This window comes from Ovis aries, chromosome 2 (genome assembly GCF_016772045.2).
Source record: "Ovis aries strain OAR_USU_Benz2616 breed Rambouillet chromosome 2, ARS-UI_Ramb_v3.0, whole genome shotgun sequence".
Taxonomy (NCBI): domain Eukaryota; kingdom Metazoa; phylum Chordata; class Mammalia; order Artiodactyla; family Bovidae; genus Ovis; species Ovis aries.
In genome coordinates, this window is record NC_056055.1 from 208,329,155 (window position 1) to 208,347,997 (window position 18,843).

The 18,843-nt window shown below is 40.5% G+C and overlaps 1 protein-coding gene across 17 annotated transcripts in view; it reads right to left on the bottom strand.

Moving 5' to 3' along the window:
• CMKLR2 (chemerin chemokine-like receptor 2) overlaps nucleotides 1–16,281 on the bottom strand; it is a 50,490-nt gene extending 34,209 nt beyond the window's left edge. For 10 of the 17 annotated variants that reach the window (XR_009599407.1, XM_060410294.1, XM_042244084.1 and 7 more), the window contains exons 1-2: nucleotides 16,021–16,281; nucleotides 10,253–10,403 (exon numbers count right to left, since the gene is read on the bottom strand). The gene's annotated coding sequence lies outside the window, so the exon portion shown is untranslated. The remainder of the gene's footprint in view (nucleotides 1–10,252; nucleotides 10,404–16,020) is intronic. The other 7 variants (XM_042244090.1, XM_060410292.1, XM_060410290.1 and 4 more) reach the window with 2 other exon arrangements.
• Between the last annotated feature and the right edge of the window lie 2,562 nt (nucleotides 16,282–18,843).

Genomic DNA, 18,843 nt, shown 5'->3' on the forward strand with positions numbered 1-18,843 from the left:
CTTTTCAGTGGGGGCAAGGGCCAGGGGAATTTTGTTTCTAGCCTCTAGCCCCTGGTGAACTAGTGGCTGGGATTCCTGATTTTCACCCCAGGTCTAATTCCTCGGCAGAGAACTAAGATCTGGATTCTTGCTACCACCCACTGCCATCTTTCTGTCTCTCACCTGTGTGGCCTTGGAAAGTCAGTCAAAAGCTCTAAGCATACAGGGTTATCGTTCCATCTATTGTAAAGTAAAATAAAGTAAAACAAACAAAAAAAGCTCTAAGCAGCAATTTCTCCATCTGTAAAAATAGGGTTAATATAATATCTATTGTATCAGGAAGTTGTGAGGAGAAAAACTTGGCAATGGAGTGAAGCTCAGTGTCGGATACATAGCCGTCTATACTTCTGTCTCCAGTCTTCTCTCTGTTAATAGTGTACTTCTATTTCCTATTTTGTTATTTGCAGGTACTACTTCACATTTCCCCCCTCAATCCAACATAGATGCTGATGAGGTTCTACTGCTAGCCCCAAATAATGGCACCTTGGCATATGCAATAGTTTAAGCTGAAGGCGTATGAGAAACAACAGGTGCAAGAAGGATTTCTGACCCTCCCGAGTCACAGGACATGAGATTCTCAAGTGAAAGGTGCTCTCCTTATGCCCTAAGGAAAGGAACATCTTTATCTCCAAAGAAGGAAGGATACTGAGTGGAATCTGAATAAACAGCCTTGCTACATTTGCCCCAATTTACCACTCTCAGTTCACATTCATTTTGTCCTATCACATTTCTCGATGACTCTTCGCTTTTCATCAAACCTAGTATGCATAAAAACACTCAAATCTAACTATTTCCTTAGGTCTTCATTTCCTCATGAAGGCTCGTATGTCATGTGAAACTTATATTTAAAAATCTGAATGCTTTCCTCCTATTAACCTGTATTTTTTTATAGGTGCTCCAGCTGAGAATCTAGAAGAAGAGGAAGAAAGATGTTTTTCTTTTTTCCTCCTCTACATCAGCAAATCAATAACAGTGGTCACAGGTACCATATTTTTTTATTACAAACATCTACTTCTGCTTCATTGACTACACTAAAGCCTTTGATTGTGAGGATCACAACAAACTGTGGAAAATTATTAAAGAGATGGGAATACCAGACCACCTGACCGGCCCCCCTGAGATATCTGTATGCAGGCCAAGAAGCAACAGTTAGAGCCAGACGTGGAACAACAGACTGGTTCCAAATCAGGAAAGGAGTAGGTCAAGGCTATATACTGTCACCCTGCTTATCTAACTTATACACAGAGTACATCATGTGAAATGCCAGGCTGAATGAAGCACAAGCTGGAATCAAGACTGCCAGAAGAAATATCAATAACCTCAGATAAGCAGATGATACCACCCTTATGGCAGAAAGTGAAGAGGAACTAAAGAGCCTCTTGATGAAAGTGAAGGAGAGTGAAAAAGCTGGCTTACAACTCAACATTCGAAAAACGAAGATCATGGCACCCCGACCCATCACTTCATGGCAAATAGATGGTGAAACAATGGAAACAGTGACAGACTTTATTTTGGGGGGTGCTCCAAAATCACTGCTGATGGTGACTGCAGCCATGAACTTAAAAGATGCTTGCTCCTTGGAAGAAAAGCTATGACCAGGGAATTCCCTGGTGGTCCAGTGGCTGGGACTCTGAGCTCCCAGTGCAGGGGGCCCAGGTTCGATCCCTGGTCAGGGAGCTAGATCCCACATGCTACAACTAAGACCCAGAGCAGCCAAATAAATAAATAAAAATTTAAAAAAAAAAAAAAAAAAAAAAAGAAAAGCTATGACCAACCTAGACAGCATATGAAAAAGCAGAGACATTACTTTCCCAACAAAGGTCCATCTAGTCAAAGCTATGATTTTTCTAGTGGTCATGTATGGATGTGAGAGTTGGGCCATAAAGAAAACTGAGCACAGAAGAATTGATGCTTTCAAACTGTGGTGTTGGAGAAAACTCTTGAGAGTCCCTTGGACTACAGGGAGATCCAACCAGTCAATCTTAAAGGAAATCAGTCCTGAGTATTTATTGGAAGGACTGATGCTGAAGCTGAAGCAGCAATACTTTGGCCACCTTATGAGAAGAACTGACTCATTGGAAAAGACCCTGATGCTGGGAAAGTTTGAAGGCAGGAGAGGGGATGACAGAGGATGAGATGGTTCGATGGTATCACTGACTCGATGGACATGAATTTGAGCAAGTTCTGGGAACTGGTAATGGACAGGGAAGGCTGGTACAGTCCAAGGGGGCCACGAAGAGTCAGACATGACTGAACCACTGAACTGAACTAAATTTTAGTTTCTTCATCTGTGATCTGGGGAGGAACCACCATCAGCAAACCACTCTAGGGTTGTTGTAAGAATTACACAAGAGTGCCTAGCACAGTGCCTGGATCATAGTAAGAGCTCAGGAAATATGCAATATCATTTTTATATCTTACTTTATTAATGTTTTTTTATTAGGGTGTACTATGAAATAATTCACATAACTAACATATGGTTTTGTTGAAAGGTAGCAAATTCTTGGGCTTCCAGCTAGTTTAATGATCACTGGTTCTAATCAGAGAGCTCATTTGATGTTATTATTTGTAATTAGTTTAGATAACATTCTGGATTTGTGCTTCATCCTGAAAGAAAATATCAGTTGAAAGATACCATGGGAGCAACAAAATAATGGTTTCCTGCTGGGACAGTAAAGCTACATAACACTCATTCCTTCCTTTCCAAAGGGGAACATTTTGATCCTGTGATAATATTCTATTTAAAAGAGTTTATTTATTTTATGTCAAATGATTTATGTAGATCAAGTTCATTTCTTGCGATAAAGATGGGAATGAAGTAAACTGGGCTTCTTGCTGAAATCTCTGTGACTTGCTGTGATCCAACTGGTTAGGAAATACATTGTCTGACTAAGCAAAAATTTTTAAAAAAGCCCCACAAAAAAACAAAAGAATGAACTTTTCCAAAGAAATCCTGTTTGGGCACTCTCTTCAGTTTGATGAATGAGTTATTTACTGACTGCTTGAGAAAAGTGTAAAAAGGAAGTTGTCTTTTTTAGAAAATTATTGAAGTGTACTCAGTACAAATTTCATTTGACAAGGTTTGAAAATAGACCTAGTTTTTAACAAATCAAGCTTTTGTTTAATTAAGACTGAAATAAATGAGTGTGAATATTCTTATAAATAATCTAATAGAAAGTTAAAATGAAGAGAGACTCTTCACAATCATTTCCTCCACCTGCTCCTACATTCTGGGGGATAGAATACATTTGTAAGGAGATATGAAAATACACTTTTAAATACTGTTTGGTATATTATGATCCCTCCCAAGAGATAAACCATGTTAGGCATGTTCTGAAGTTCCTCCTTCCCTATTCAATCTCTTAGAAATCAAAAAGCAAACCAAGGAGAAATGCCTGCTTATACCATCCCAGAGCAAGGCACCTCTCCCAAACAAGGAAGAATTTAGTCATTTTACTATCTTCAAAGTTTTCCATCTTCTTGGTTGTTAAATGTAAAAAACTGAATTAAATATACATTTTACGTCTGAGTGTGTTGATAATGATGGAATTACCCTAGAGGTGAATGGTCTTACTTTGAATAGTTAATGAAATGAAAGCCCATATGGGGCAGAATGACAATCAAAAGAAGAGTCACATTTAATATTATCTATACATTATCTAATACAATAAACAATTTCTATAGACTTAGTATTTCCCATAAATTAACCAAACAATTGATTTGACTAAACTCATTTCCTGAACTTGCTGGTGGTTTGGAATTGAGGAGAAAATCATCAGTTCTTCTAAAGGGTAAGCTATGTTTTTAGACATTTACTTTCCTAAGTGATTTCTTTCCTGATCTCCACAAGTCTATCCCCCAACCTAAATCAAGGTCCCTGCTCTACACTCTTCCTTTAGAATTTTTATAAATTTGAATGTTTGATGAATCTCTCTGCTCCACCAGAGTGTTGCTTCGCTTCCCTCCATACTGCCAGATACTTCCTGCATACTCCCTTTGCTCCCCAGGTGGCACCAGTGGTAAAGAATCTGCCTGCCGATCCAGTACACACAAGAGACATGGGTTGGATCCCTGGATCAGGAAGATCCCCTGGAGTAGGAAAATGGCAACCCAGCCCAGTATTCTTGCCTGAAAAATTCCATAGACAGAGGAGCCTGGAGGGCTACAAAGTGTCAAACATAACTGAGCGCACATGCACAAATATTTATTGGCTGGCAGTAAAACTATTCAGTGGGGCTTAAAAAAAATATTTACTTGGCTGCATCGGGTCTTATTTGCATCACTTGGGATCTTTTGTTGCAGTATTCGGGCTCAGTAGTTGTGCCACACTGGTTTAGTCGCCCTGCGGCATGTAGAAGGTTAGTTTCCCAATCAGGGGTGGAACCCACACCCATGCATTGCGAGGTGGATTCTTAACCACTGGACCGCCAAGATAAGTCCCATATTTGGTGGGTTTTGAGAAAAGGCATTCATGGTCATGGGCATCTTGGCAACAACTAATATTTATATTTGCCTGAAAGGCAAAGGTGAGTTTGAGAAGGAAATTTCAGCTCTTAATTACCATCAAATCCATTAGTTCTTGTTCTCAGGTCCTCTTTCTTATTAATGGTGTTAAAAGAATGATGAATCTCACTCCTTAGAGATGTTTTAAATCTGTTAAATTAGATCAGGATTTTTGAATGAAAACAAGTCCCACTTACAGGGAAAGATGATGAGATTTTTCTCTAAACTATTAACAGGAGCAAATTACATCCAATAACGTATGGCTTATTATTAAGAACAGTTTACCCAACTATATTCAAAAGGAAGCAAACGAAGCATAGGACATTACAGACACCTAATTATACGACACCATTTAACACATCACAGTAATACGGTAACATCTCCTGAGTACTTGTTATGTGTACTACAACACTAAGCAACTGCATTTTCACATTTCATTCTCACAACAACCCTGTGAGGTACTATAATTATCTCTATGAGGCTAAGGGAGGTTGGGCAATTAACAAAAGTGGTGAAGCCCAGACAAGACTTCTGGGTCTGACTTCAGGGACTTCCTTCTTAATCCTTGTACACATGCTCTCTACAGTAACCACCTGTTTGTGTGTTTATCTCCCTTGCTAAATGTTGAAAGTCTCAAGGGCAAGGTGATAAAGATAAAGCTTTACTCGTTTGTGCATATCAAATACATAACAGAGAGTGCAGGAAACATAGTAGGTACTCAATAAAATTTAGTGAATGAAGGAGGAAGTGCTTTCTCCATCCTCAAAACTATAGCATGTTGAGTACAGTTTTAGTGTTAGACATAGCTAACTATATAATGTGTATAAATAACATATACAAATCAAACAAATATTTATGCAATAAAATAAATAATATAGATATATCTATTTTATTAAATTAATAATCCATATTTTATGTTGAAGCATATGACATTTCCATTTTATTAGCCAAAAATCATCAAGGACAAATAACAGCACTTTTAAATGGTACAACCTCATTTAAAAAAATCTATGTCAACTCTTCAGTTACACAATAAGCGGAATGCACCATTACCATATGTTTACCACTGAAATAGAGGTTTATCATTAACTGCCAAAGAGAAAGATTTATGAAAATTAAGGATGTCATATCTATAAGCACTTTCTACTAGGTCTAATGATCTAATTTCACATACAAATTATATTTCATGCCCTTAGGTCCTAATGAAAATTCAACCCAGCACATATTATTAGACTTGACTTGGATTCTCTCTTTTCTGAGCTGCCAGGTTGCACAGTCCATGCAAAGTCCTTCTTCATAAAGCCCTCCCCTTTTAGTATTAACTCTGCCTTTATCCCAAGCCCTGATGCACCCCCTGCTGCTGCTTCATGATTACTGAGAGATTACGACTTCTTTTTATTTAACTCTTTATATGCTGACCTTCATTAAATAAATTACTTTCTTGAATGTTGTCATCTAGTGGTTACATTCTTGCCAGCACTACCAGTAAGGGCTCTCTTTTTTGGGGTTCTAAAAAAGTCCTCCTAAACCACTGAGGGGTCTGAATTCTTTTTCTACTCTACTTCCTTCTTCAATTTAAACACTATACCTCAGTGAGTGAAAGTCGCTCAGTCATTTGTGACTCTTTGCAACCCCATGGACTATACAGTCATGGAATTCTCCAGGCCAGAATACTGGAGTGGGTAGCCTTTCCCTTCTCCAGGGGATCTTCACAACCCAGGGGTTGAACCCAGGTCTCCTGCATTTCAGGTGGATTCTTTACCAGCTGAGCTACCAGGGAAGCCCCAAGAATACTGAAATGGGTAGTCTATCCCTTCTCCTGAGGATTTTCCTGACCCAGGAATCGAACCAGGGTCTCTTGAATTGTAGGCGGACTCTACCAGCTGAGCTACCAGGAAAGCCCAGGCTGAAGGAAGGACTGCATAATTCCTAGCAGAAAGTGTGTGCCTGAGTCACGTTTACTTTTTTTTTTACTGACACTATTTTCTTTAACAATGAAGAGCATTTTTCATCTTTGAGTATCATGGAATAATCAGTACATACTATGAGAATCAAAAAATATGAAAACATAGAATCTGAATAAAAATTTGTTTCACTAAATATTTATTAGGTATACACTGTATGTGCAAGGACCCCATTATATATATCACATTGAACAATGACTTAATAAGCAGAGTTTGGAAAAAGGGTAAGAGGTGAGACTGGGGGGCTCGAAGAACCCTAGCCCATCAGGTTTATTTAAGACTAAAGGAAACTGAGTTCCAGGAAGTTTGCTCAGCCTCAAGTCACAAAACAAGTTAGAGACAGAGCTGGGATTAAAGTCTGGGGTGACAGACAATTTCAAAATAGCAAGTTTAACAATGCTATGCAGCCATAGATTTGGGGAATGTTTTGAAATTGTCTAATTTAAGAGGGTGTTGTGTTATTTATCTGCATTTAGCTAGTTTTGCTTTTTTTTCTATCTTTAAAATTTTTTTACTATCAGTTTTTATTGTGGTTTTGGCTTTTACTACTTTCATTAGAAGATTTGTGAGGCAGTAGGAGTGGGGGACGGAAAAGGCAGTGGCACCCCACTCCAGTACTCTCGCCTGGAAAATCCCATGGACGGAGGAGCCTGGTCAGAGAAGGCAATGGCACCCCACTCCAGCACTCTCGCCTGGAAAATCCCATGGACGGAGGAGCCTGGTGGGCTGCAGTCCATGGGGTCGCTAGGAGTTGGACACAACTGAGCGACTTCACTTTCACTTTTCACTTTCATGCATTGGAGAAGGAAATGGCAACCCACTCCAGTGTTCTTGCCTGGGGAATCCCAGGGACAGGGGGAGCCTGGTGGGCTGCCGTCTCTGGGGTCGCACAGAGTCAGACACATCTGAAGGGACTTAGCAGCAGCAGCAGCAGGAGTGGGGGGAGGAAGGATTGGGAGTTTGGGATTAGTAGATGCAAACTATTACACATAGGATGAATAAACACAAGGTCTTGTTCTATAGCACAGGGAACTGTATTCAATGTGCTGTGATAAAACATGGTGGAAAAGGTAGGAAAAAGGATATATGTATGTATGTATAACCGAGTCACCATGCTGTATTGCAGAAATTAAACACAATGTTGGTAGTCAGCTATACTTCAGTACATTTTTAAAAAGACATCTCATGAGGCAGAAACCTTTGTTCAAGTAAATGTCACCAAAGAAACTGGATGAATTAGAATAGAAGAGCCTCCACCAGATTGAAGGGTTTAACTTTCAGATCTTCAGGTTAAAGACCTGAAGAAAAAAATAGATGGGAATTCTCAATATTATAAAATTTTAAAATTATACAAATAATGGACTATTAGAGAGAAAGTTTGGGGAAAGGGAAAGGATATATCAGCTGACGGGGTCCAGCATGTGCCACTGTGGCATAAAAATTATCTTGAACAGTGGGCATGTGAGGTCCCAAAAGAACTCAGTTGTCGTAAACCCCCTCCCCAGGAGCAGCAAGGAAAGGTTGACTCTTAACCTTCATGGACGAGAAGTCTCCACAACAGATCCAAACAATGTCACGCAAACTATCCTGTTGCCCATCTATTCTCCTAAAGGCCCATTTATGCTTCTCAAAAGTCGTTTGTTTTCCCATAAGTGCCCTTTCTCCACCTCCTCCTTCCTTATTTAGATATTTAAGAAGTCACTTGTGTTCCTGTAAGTGTCCTTCTTTCTCCTCCCTTCCCTTTAAGATGATGTGAAGTTGCTTAGTCATGTCCGACTCTTTGCAACCCCATGGACTGTAGCCTACCAGGCTCCTCCATCCATGGGATTCTCCAGGCAAGAGTACTGGAGTGGGTTGCCATTTCCTTCTCCAGGGGATCTTCCTGACCCAGGGATCGAACCCGGGTCTCCTGCCTTCCAGGCAGACGCTTTAACCTCTGAGCCACCAGGGAAGCCCTTAAGATGATGCACCAGCCCCCAATTCCAGCCATCCCTTTGAGTGACATTTTTCTGTGAAGTCCGACACCTGTCATTTATTAGTTTAATTCATGAGCTTTCAGAAACTGAATTCAAGAGGGTAGAGGAAAAGTTTTTCTTCCCCGACAAATCATCAGTTCACCATTAGCTTAACACAGCTATGGTGTGTTTCAGTTTTGTGCGTTTTTCTTCAATTTTTTCATCTCCATTTACTTTTTACATAATTACAGTCATTGTCAGTATTATATTACGAGCACTTGTCCATGATCCAACATATTCCTCCAAATTATTATTGCCTAATGACTTAAACATTTCACTGAAATAATATATCAGAAGCTTAACTAGCTTTATTTTCTTAATGATTGGAGTATAATTGCTTTACAATGTTGTATTAGTTTCTGCTGAATAACAATGTGAGTCAGCTATATGTATATATTATATATATATATATATGTGAATATATATATATAATCCCCTCCCTCCCACCCACCTCTTAAGCAGCTTTCTACTGCTGGATATTTAGATTGCTTTTAGTTTTTTTAAATTGTAAACAATTCAGAAAAAAAGTCTTTGAATACAAGACTTTTCTTATTTCAGAACTACTTCTGTGAGTTAGCTTCAACGGCTGTAGCCTTTGAGGGGGAATGTTGGGTTAAATAACTGTCTCTCAGGGAGATGACAGTTAGTAGTAAAGTAACACAGAAAAGGTATGACATTCTTTATAAACTAAAGAACTTAAATTTTAGGTAAAATCATAAATAATATCTGAAAAAAACTTAAAAATCATTCAGTGTCTGGAAGAAGTGCAAACATGATGAGTATTATACAAAAAGAGAAATTACTTGAACTAGGTAATTTGAGATGTCTGTTGGCTTTTTCACAAAACAAAACATACTAGTGGATTAATTTAGCAACAAGTTGGTGGAAGCTTGGGCAAATGAGTTTGTTTGAAGGAAGAATGGCCAACTTAAGAGAGTAACTGATGGTGAAAGTTCTATTATCAAATTTTCATTAGTTTTCATTTAGGGGAAAAGAATAAATTATTGTTGACAAAGAGCAATTGGTGCGCACAGTTATCTGACCACCCAGGGTTAGCCCACCTTTTCTCCCACATACCTCCCTTCAATGAGCCATTCGTCCTGCATTAGATGAGCCCAGATACCAATTCCTCTAACAGGCAATTGATAATGAGATTTCAAAAACACAGCAGCAACAAAGAAATGTTGGTATTGAAGAACCGAATGCTATTCATCTCAAAAAGGAGAAAACCAAGCCACATTACAAATCAATTTAAAACTTTTTTCCTACCATCAGTTTTCATCTCAGAGCACCATTTCCTCCTACTCGATTTCACTACAGTGAGCTTTCCACTAATGATGTTAGACATTTCTGAGTCATAACTGCATTTTGAGCTGTAATTTTCTAGGTAAAAGCTGATGAAATGACTGAAAGTTCTTCATTGCACCTTCCCAATTGCACCTGCCCAATTCCCCCATCCCACCCCAGCAACCTAGTCCTGTTCTCTCAGTGTTTCAGATTTAATCACAGCTGTTGCAAACCCAGTTACACTCTTCCTAAACACTTTTGACAGGACCAAAAATATGAATTTGCACAGAGAGTGTTTCATAAGCTATCAGGAGTGCTTTTCCTTTTTGTTTTTTGCCAGCTGGTAGTTAGTCCAAATACTGCTTTGTAAATAAATCATCTGCAGGCATCCTCATCAGGTCAGCTGCAAACGTGTCAGTGTGAGGAAAACAAGAAAGCACTTACCAGTTAATTTTCTGTGAGGAGAGAAGCTTTTGTGATGTCTGGGTGTAACTTCCCTGCTCCAGAATGAAATGGAGAGCGGTTTTCAGAACAGCTACGTTGGACACTTTCCCCAGCCTCCTCATTGGGCTTTTATCTGGCTTTTGAAATGACACTGTAGAGGAGAATGATGTAGGGTTTCGCTTGAATGTGGTTTTTCCCTTCCTCCTCTACCCTCCATAAAAATTCATCATGTATTCCAGGAGAAAAGTAAGCAGCGAACACACTGCACAGATTAATTCTTCTGCTCAGCATGTACACGTGTGTATCAGAGGTTTGTTCCCTGAAAGGAGATCATTGATGTTGGCTGCAGCGCCTCAGGCTGGAAACCAGCGATGGGGGAGGCACCAATCCCTCCTTTGTTTGAATGGGCTTTTGCTTATGAAAAGTCAATTTAAAGTTCATTCCAACGTTAGCATGAAAAGAACCATAGAATCTAAGCAGAGCTCTTCAATGTACCCAGGGCTCATTAGGAAAGAGATTTTATTTCCTGGGTTTCAGTGAGAGGAATCAGAATCACACAATAGTTAAGTATGAATTAATATTTTAATTTTTATTTCTTTATTGAGGTGGGTTGAGAGAGAATTTTCCAGGTTTGGGGGAAATTAAGGATCCGATTCTTATCTCTCATTTCATCTGTGATGAGGGCAGATGAGGGCAAGTCTGTGTACCTGAAGGACTCAGAGAATGAGAAGTGTGGAGGCGGATACTTCACACTAGGAAGCCAGCCCTGATGCAATTAGCTTGTCCATCTGTAGAGCTAACTCGATTTTCTTTAAGGTCAAACATCATCTTGTGAATGTGAACATTACTAGGTCTTAAAACGTTAGCCAAGCAAAATTGAACACTGTGAGGTGTGAGAAGCCAGAAAACACAATTTGTATCTGATTGCTGTGAATTCTGAGGGCTTAGGAGAATGGGTCATCCTGAAAAGTGCCTTGTTGAAGACTAAGAATTATTTTGAGACTTTTATTTTAAGGAACTTCAAGCTCAGGAAAAGCTTGGAAAACTGAGTAGAAGTTATCCATTTGTAAGGGAAAGCTTACATTTGTAAAGGAAATTTACATTAGAAAGGGGGCCGTTATCAGGAAGACAGTGATTCCTCTTTTCCATTTGAGACTTAACTTCTGGACCCAGCCAGCTCTGTTTACCAAACAATTCCTGTTTATACCAGGAATTGCCTTCCCCCACCTTTAAGCCCAGACTCCATCCTTTTCCTTAGTTCAGGATGGAATATTATCTTCAATCTTCTTTTAAGTGGGGTTTCTGTATGTCAGTTCAGCTCAGTTGCTCAGTCATGTCCAACTCTACGACCCCATGAATCGCAGCACGCCAGGCCTCTCTGTCCATCACCAACTCCCGGAGTTCACTCAAACTCACGTCCATCGAGTCCATGATGCCATCCAGCCATCTCATCCTCTGTTGTCTCCTTCTCCTCCTGCCCCCAGTCCTTCCCAGCATCAGAGTCTTTTCCAATGAGTCAACCCTTCGCATGAGGTGGCCAAAGTACTGGAGTTTCAGCTTTAGCATCATTCCTTCCAAAGAACACCCAGGGCTGATCTCCTTTAGAATGTATGTACAATGTTTCTGTATGTACATAATTTAAAAATCTCCCCCTGTTAATCTTTTATTTGCTGTGGCGGATTTAGCCAGAGATGAAATTGCCAACATCTGCTGGATCACGGAAAAAGCAAGAGAGTTCCAGAAAAACATCTATTTCTGCTTTATTGACTATGCCAAAGCCTTTGACTGTGTGGATCACAATAAACTGTGGAAAATTCTGAAAGAGATGGGAATACCAGACCACCTGACCTGCCTCTTGAGAAATCTGTATGCAGGTCAGGAAGCAACAGTTAGAACAGGACATGAAACAACAGACTGGTTTCAAATAGGAAAAGGAGTACGTCAAGGCTGTATATTGTCACCCTGCTTATTTAACTTCTATGCAGAGTACATCATGAGAAACGCTGGACTGGAAGAAACACAAGCTGGAATCAAAATTGCCGGGAGAAATATCAATAACTTCAGATATGCAGATGATACCGCCCTTATGGCAGAAAGTGAAGAGGAACTAAAAAGCCTCTTGATGAAAGTGAAAGAGGAGAGTGAAAAAATTGGCTTAAAGCTCAACATTCAGAAAACGAAGATCATGGCATCCGGCCCCATCACTTCATGGGAAATAGATGAGGAACAGTAGAAACAGTGTCAAACTTTATTTTGGGGTGCTCCAAAATCACTGCAGATGGTGACTGCAGCCATGAAATTAAAAGACACTTACTCCTTGGAAGAAAAGTTATGACCAACCTAGATAGCATATTCAAAAGCAGAGACATTACTTTGCCAACTAAGGTCCATCTAGTCAAGGCTATGGTTTTTCCTGTGGTCATGTATGGATGTGAGAGTTGGACTGTGAAGAAAGCTGAGTACTGAAGAACTGATGCTTTTGAACTGTGGTGTTGGAGAAGACTTTTGAGAGCCCCTTGGACTGCAAGGAGATCCAACCAGTGCATTCTGAAGGAGATCAGCCCTGGGATTTCTTTGGAAGGAATGATGCTGAAGCTGAAACTCCAGTACTTTGGCCACTTCATGCGAAGAGCTGACTCATTGGAAAATACTCTGATGCTGGGAAGGACTGGGGGCAGGAGGAGAAGGGGACAACAGAGGATGAGATGGCTGGATGGCATCACTGACTCAATGGACGTGAGTCTGAGTGAACTCCGGGAGCTGGTGATGGACAGGGAGGCCTGGCGTGCTGCGATTCATGGGGTCGCAAGGAGTCGGACACGACTGAACAACTGAACTGAACTGAACTGAATGAAAGGTTGAAGGAGAATTATTTCCCCCCCTTTACAAGATGAAGTCCAGAAAATCGAAAACAATAATCCTCTGTTGAGGGGGGTTGGTGAGACTGGGGTGGGTGCAGACTGGGATAACACTGGGGGATAGAGTGGGTATGATTTTTCAAACTACAAATGTCCCTCAGCCCCCTAGGGAGGTACACGCTCCCATGTTTGCCCCCAGTCCTTGATTCCACAGAAATATCACTATTAATAATCTTGGCATATTACTTGTCAATGTTATCTGAGTCATTGAAGGAGGTGATACCTGATGGAGGTGATATCCACTCACTAATTCCTACCCCTTGGCATCAGCTATATTCGTATTTACTGAGTTATATGTTATCTTCTATAATCACACAAAAGCACAATTTCACCCATAAGAGACATTTTTTTAGAAGAAGCTTTTTCAGGAAGTTTTGGTTACTTTACATGGCTTTAGATTTATTTTCTAGTAGTGAGTGTAAAGTATCAGGTAGCAAAAAAGACAAAAGAAATGACATTTCACAAGCATTTACTGTGCTCCAAGCACAGTAATCACATTGAAACCCAGGAAAGGATCAGCCTTTTTAGTTTTCTGTTTTAGTTACCACCTAAAACAACAAAGTTGTGACAGATGCTTACTTAGCTTTGAAATTGTTCCCCCACAAATCAAGGAGAGTAAATAAAATCTCTCTCCTAATCAGCCCTATACTCTATGCTCTGTGTCTGAGGAGCTCCGCTTCAAAGTCCTAAGGCTTGCCTTATACTTGATCTTTTATTCAAAAGTAGTTAAAACTGAAGTGCTCAGGTATACTAGACATTAACTTACCTGCACTGGTTAAGCTGGTGAGTCAGGTCATTGGGGATCTGTTACAAGAGCCTCTCCTGTGAGTTGCAGAGTTGGAGTTCAGTCCTAGGCATTCTGATTCCAAATGCCACACGTTTAATGTAACTGGGAAGGGTTAATTTTTGACTTCCTGCGGGATCTGTTTCTCTGACTTTAACCCTGTTTTTGCCGTTTCTGTTATTATAATCATACATAATGGCCTGCCTCAGAGAGCCCTGCCCCCTCTGCCTGACCCTTAAATTAAAGTGCCTTTGGTTAGCTCACAGGGAGATAACCTGACCTGCCCCACCAATGAATGACTGTAAGTAAGAGAAACTAACATATCCCCCTGCCTGAGGCTTGCCATTCTAGGAGATAATTGCAAGAATCAAATGGTCTTTTCACTTTGTTTCCTGACCTCCCCCCATCTCTGATCCATAAAGGAACCTGGCATCCAGGCACCAACAAGATGGTTATTTTGTGACATTAGTCAGCCATTTTCTCAGTCAGCCTCAACACTTCATCTTTCAGATTTATTGGCCTCTGGTGCAGTGCAGAGAGTGAGCTTGGACTCGGTAACATTAAGACACTTAGCTCCATGAGAAGAGATGTTTCCAGAATCAAGTGACTAGGAGGAAGGGGCAGGAATAACTTCTGCCAAATAAAAGACTTTCAGGACAGTTCCAGCATTTTCTAAATCAGCGCAAGTTCTCTGAAGCCTGCTGTGGTCAGGGTTTCAAGGGGTCTTTCTAGAGGGGTGTGTGTGTATAAGCAGGTCTAAATGACTAGCTAGGCTCAGTGGGAAGATACACAGTGCCTCTATCATACTGGTTTTGGGGAATGGGATCATTCTTTAAAAATAGTTTTTCTCCACTGATACTTGACATTTCACTCTTAGAAAATCAGTCTTTTGAAGAGAGTACATTTTAAAAGAGGAACTTTGTATTAAGTGAGGTTCTAGTAGTTAGAATGGACTGGGTACTTTTAAGATAACTGTCCCTTCTCCTTACTCCAACCCCTCCAGAAAAAACTGGGATCAGTAACTTGGTCTCCGCAGAGGATGAGATGGTTGGATGGCATCACCAACTCAATGGACATAAGTTTCAGTAGACTCTGGGAGCTGGTGATAGGCAGGGAGGCCTGGCATGCTGCAGTCCACGGGGTCACAAAGAGTCAAACATGACTGAGTGACTGAACTGAACTGAACTTGGTTTCCCATATCTTGTGATGATCAAGAATATCTTTATTCTTTTCCTTTCTTGTATGATGATAAAATAGCAAATTTACCTCAAACACCTAAATACTCTGATGATAGAAATTTCAGAAATAGACATTTGCGAGAACACAATAGGTCACATTGGTTTTTGTTACTGACCATTTCTAATATTTTTGTTGTTGTTTGTAAAATGAAAAGAAAAAAAAAAATGGCCCAGAACATAACCATTGGGAAAGAGACAATATGATACAGATGGATATTTTCTTTTAAAAGAAACTGATCTGTGAAAAAGGCAAAAACCTCACTTCTTTTGAGTTTTTTTTCCTCTTGTCATACAGGGAGATGACCATCTCCTTGTGTAAATGCCCTTCTTAGGCCTGTTTCTTTAGGGGTAGGCAGAGTCAGAGATTATACTTGGGGGCCTTTAGTGGGTTGACAGTGAGCTTTTCCTTGGGATTTAAGTGGCAGATTCAGTTCTTCGGGAGGTCACAGCAAGGAGCCATGCCAACATGGCCATATAAGGCAGCTTCCATGCACTTAAACCAGACAATTCTTAACAGCCACAGAAGACAAAGCCAGCTTCATATTCTTGCTTTAAATTTTGTATGGCCCCTGCAGGAACCCAGCCTGAGGATACTTAGTAAATCTGTCAAAGGAATTAAAATACAGCTTTTTAATTAAGATACACAAAGCTCTGTGGAAATGAGGGGAACAACTTCTATTGTTGTCTTTTACTTGAAAAAAACCTCTTTTAATATGCCAAATGCCAGCTCAAATGAAATCTACATACTGAGACTTAGAATGCTGTTCTTAACTACCTATCTCAGAGGCTCTGCGCCTGAAACCTTTGGAGGGCCAAGCAAACACTCACCCCTCAGAAGGTGCCCATGCAGTGCAGCGGCAAGGAGTCGGGTGGGCCAAGGCTTCCAAGCTCCGAGCTCTGAATCTTTGAGGTAAATAATTTCTCTGGAAGAACTGGCCGCAGCTACCCAGAGTCTTGGAAGAAATATTTCTTCTTTTTGTAACCAAGGGAGGTAAATAATCTTTTAACTCATTGCCCTACAAAGAAAAAAAAAAGTGGTTGCCAGTAGTTAAATAAATCTGGTGTATATCACTTAGTTCACAGGCATCTGGGTGACACCATCCTTGGCCCTGACTCAAGAGAAAGGAGGACTCTGGGAGTTCAGGCCACTCCCATCTATTTACTGTAATTATGCTTCTTTTCTCGTTAAACTGCAGATTATGGATGTGATGTAAGTGTAGCTGGATTTTTCTAAAATATCACATTTGGGGAAAGGAAAGAATCAGAAAATAAATTATATTTTCTCAACTTCTGTAACTGATTCAATCAGTACTTGCATTTTTATTAGGAATTTAGTAGCCTGCGGCTGAACTGCAGCTGCGGACCTGTTTTGTTTGCGTCGCAGTGTTTTTCTAGAGTTTGAATTAATTTCCGTCTTTTAAAAATCAGAGGATATTACAGAGACATCAGATTGTCAGCTCCTCATGAAAAAAAAACTGCCAGAGCTAGGTAACTATGGGCCTGTGTCCCACAAGGATACAGCTGGGGAAGGCTGAATAGGAGCTGCGCCTGGTGTCACCTGCCACTTGCAGCCGGGCATTTCTATTCATTTCGATACCTTTCTCCCCTGCCTTCTCACTCACAATGTTCATGTGGACCCTCTAGGAGTTTGAGCTTGCAACCCTCATGTTCTTTTCCAATTCTTTTCCTGTTGAGTTTCTTCAATTTAGGACAATTGCGTACACAGAAAGATAAGTCATTGTGCAATCGTTTTTATTGCATAAGGAATTTTAGGTTTGGTCATTTAAAAACTATGAATCCCCAAAGCTTCCCTCATAAAACCAGACTGCATTATAAAATATGATTAAATCAATGAAACCAGCTTTAACTAGCTTAACTAGTGGGAGGTGCAAAGGAAGAGCAGTGGGAGCAACCTGCCCTATGTAGGCAATAATGGAGTGCTGTCTTTAGGGAATTTCAACCCAATAATAAAACCAACTAAAGCCCTTCTGCTTTTTGTGATCACTGTGTGCCAGAAATTCCAAGCAGGTGATGAAACACTCTCCACCTCAAAAAATCTTTAAGTTCTAGAAAATTGCTGATATTATATTAGTGGAACCACTGACAGAAATTGTCTGCCCTGGCCAGGAACAATAGTAATGACTTGTATAAGTTACCTTACAACAGGAATTCCTGGTAAGGAACACAGAACTTAGAAGCAACCACCAAGCAGAAGAATTTGGCAAAGGTCAGAAGGAGAGAGGGGAGGCCAGTCCATATGTCCTACCAGCCTCAGAATCCTTCTTGTTGGAACCCATCTTGACTGAGCAATGCACAAGCCACCAAGAAGCATCTTGAGTCAGAATGATTGGCCAGAGACAACCTGGAAACTAACCACCACCACCATGAAACCCAAGACTGCAAGCCAAGTGGCAGAGCAGTTCTCCTGGGTGTCCTTACCCTGCAGCTCCCTTCCCATTACAGTCTCTTGCTTCGTCAGCACATGTACCTCCTTGGACAATTCATTTGAGTGCTAGACATGTGCCCACTTTTGGGCTCTGCAAGGTGTCCACTTTCCAGCAACAATTATTTTGAGTTTTAATTACATATACATATTTTTTATTACATATACATTGCCTTATTTTTTAATAGGCGACGTGCTGTATATGAAAGCTACTTATTCTTAATTTCTGTTCAGTTCAGTTTAGTTCAGTCACTCAGTTGTGTCCGACTCTTTGTGACCCCGTGAATCGCAGCATACCAGGCCTCCCTGTCTATCACCAACTCCCGAAGTTTACCCAAACTTACGTTCATTGAGTTGGTGATGCCGTCCAGCCATCTCATCCTCTGTTGTCACCTTCTCCTCCTGCCCCCTATCCCTCCCAGCATCAGGGTCTTTTCCAATGAGTCAACTCTTCGCATGAGGTGGCCAAAGTATGGGAGTTTCAGCTTCAGCTTCAGTCCTTCCAATGAACATCCAGGACTGATCTCCTTTAGGATGGACTGGTTGATCTCCTTGCAGTCCAAGGGACTCTCAAGAGTCTTCTCTAACACCACAGTTCAAAAGCATCAATTCTTTGGCGCTCAGCTTTCTTCACAGTCCAATTCTCACATCCATACATGACTACTGGAAAAACCATAGCCTTGACTAGGAGGACCTTAGTTGGCAAAGTAATGTCTCTGCTTTTGAATATGCTGTCTAGGTTGGTCATAACTTTCCTTCCAAGGAGTAACTGTCTTTTAATTTCATGGCTGCAGTCACCATCTGCAGTGATTTTGGAGCCCAAGAAAATAAAGTCTGACACTGTTTCTACTGTTTCCCCATCTGTTTGCCATGAAGTGATGAGACCAGATGCCATGATCTTCATTTTCTGAATGTTGAGCTTTAAGCCAACTTTTTCACTCTCCACTTCACTTTCATCACGGGCTTTTTAGTTCCTCTTCACTTTCTGCCATAAGGGTGGTGTCATCTGCATATCTGAGGTTTTTGATACTTCTCCCGGCAATCTTGATTCCAGCTTGTGCTTCTTCCAGCCCAGCGTTTCTCATGATGTACTCTGCATAGAAGTTAAATAAGCAGGGTGACAATATACAGCCTTGATGTGCTCCTTTTTATTCTTTAATGAACAATGTCTTTACATACATGTGCTTATATATCATCAAAGGGGGATG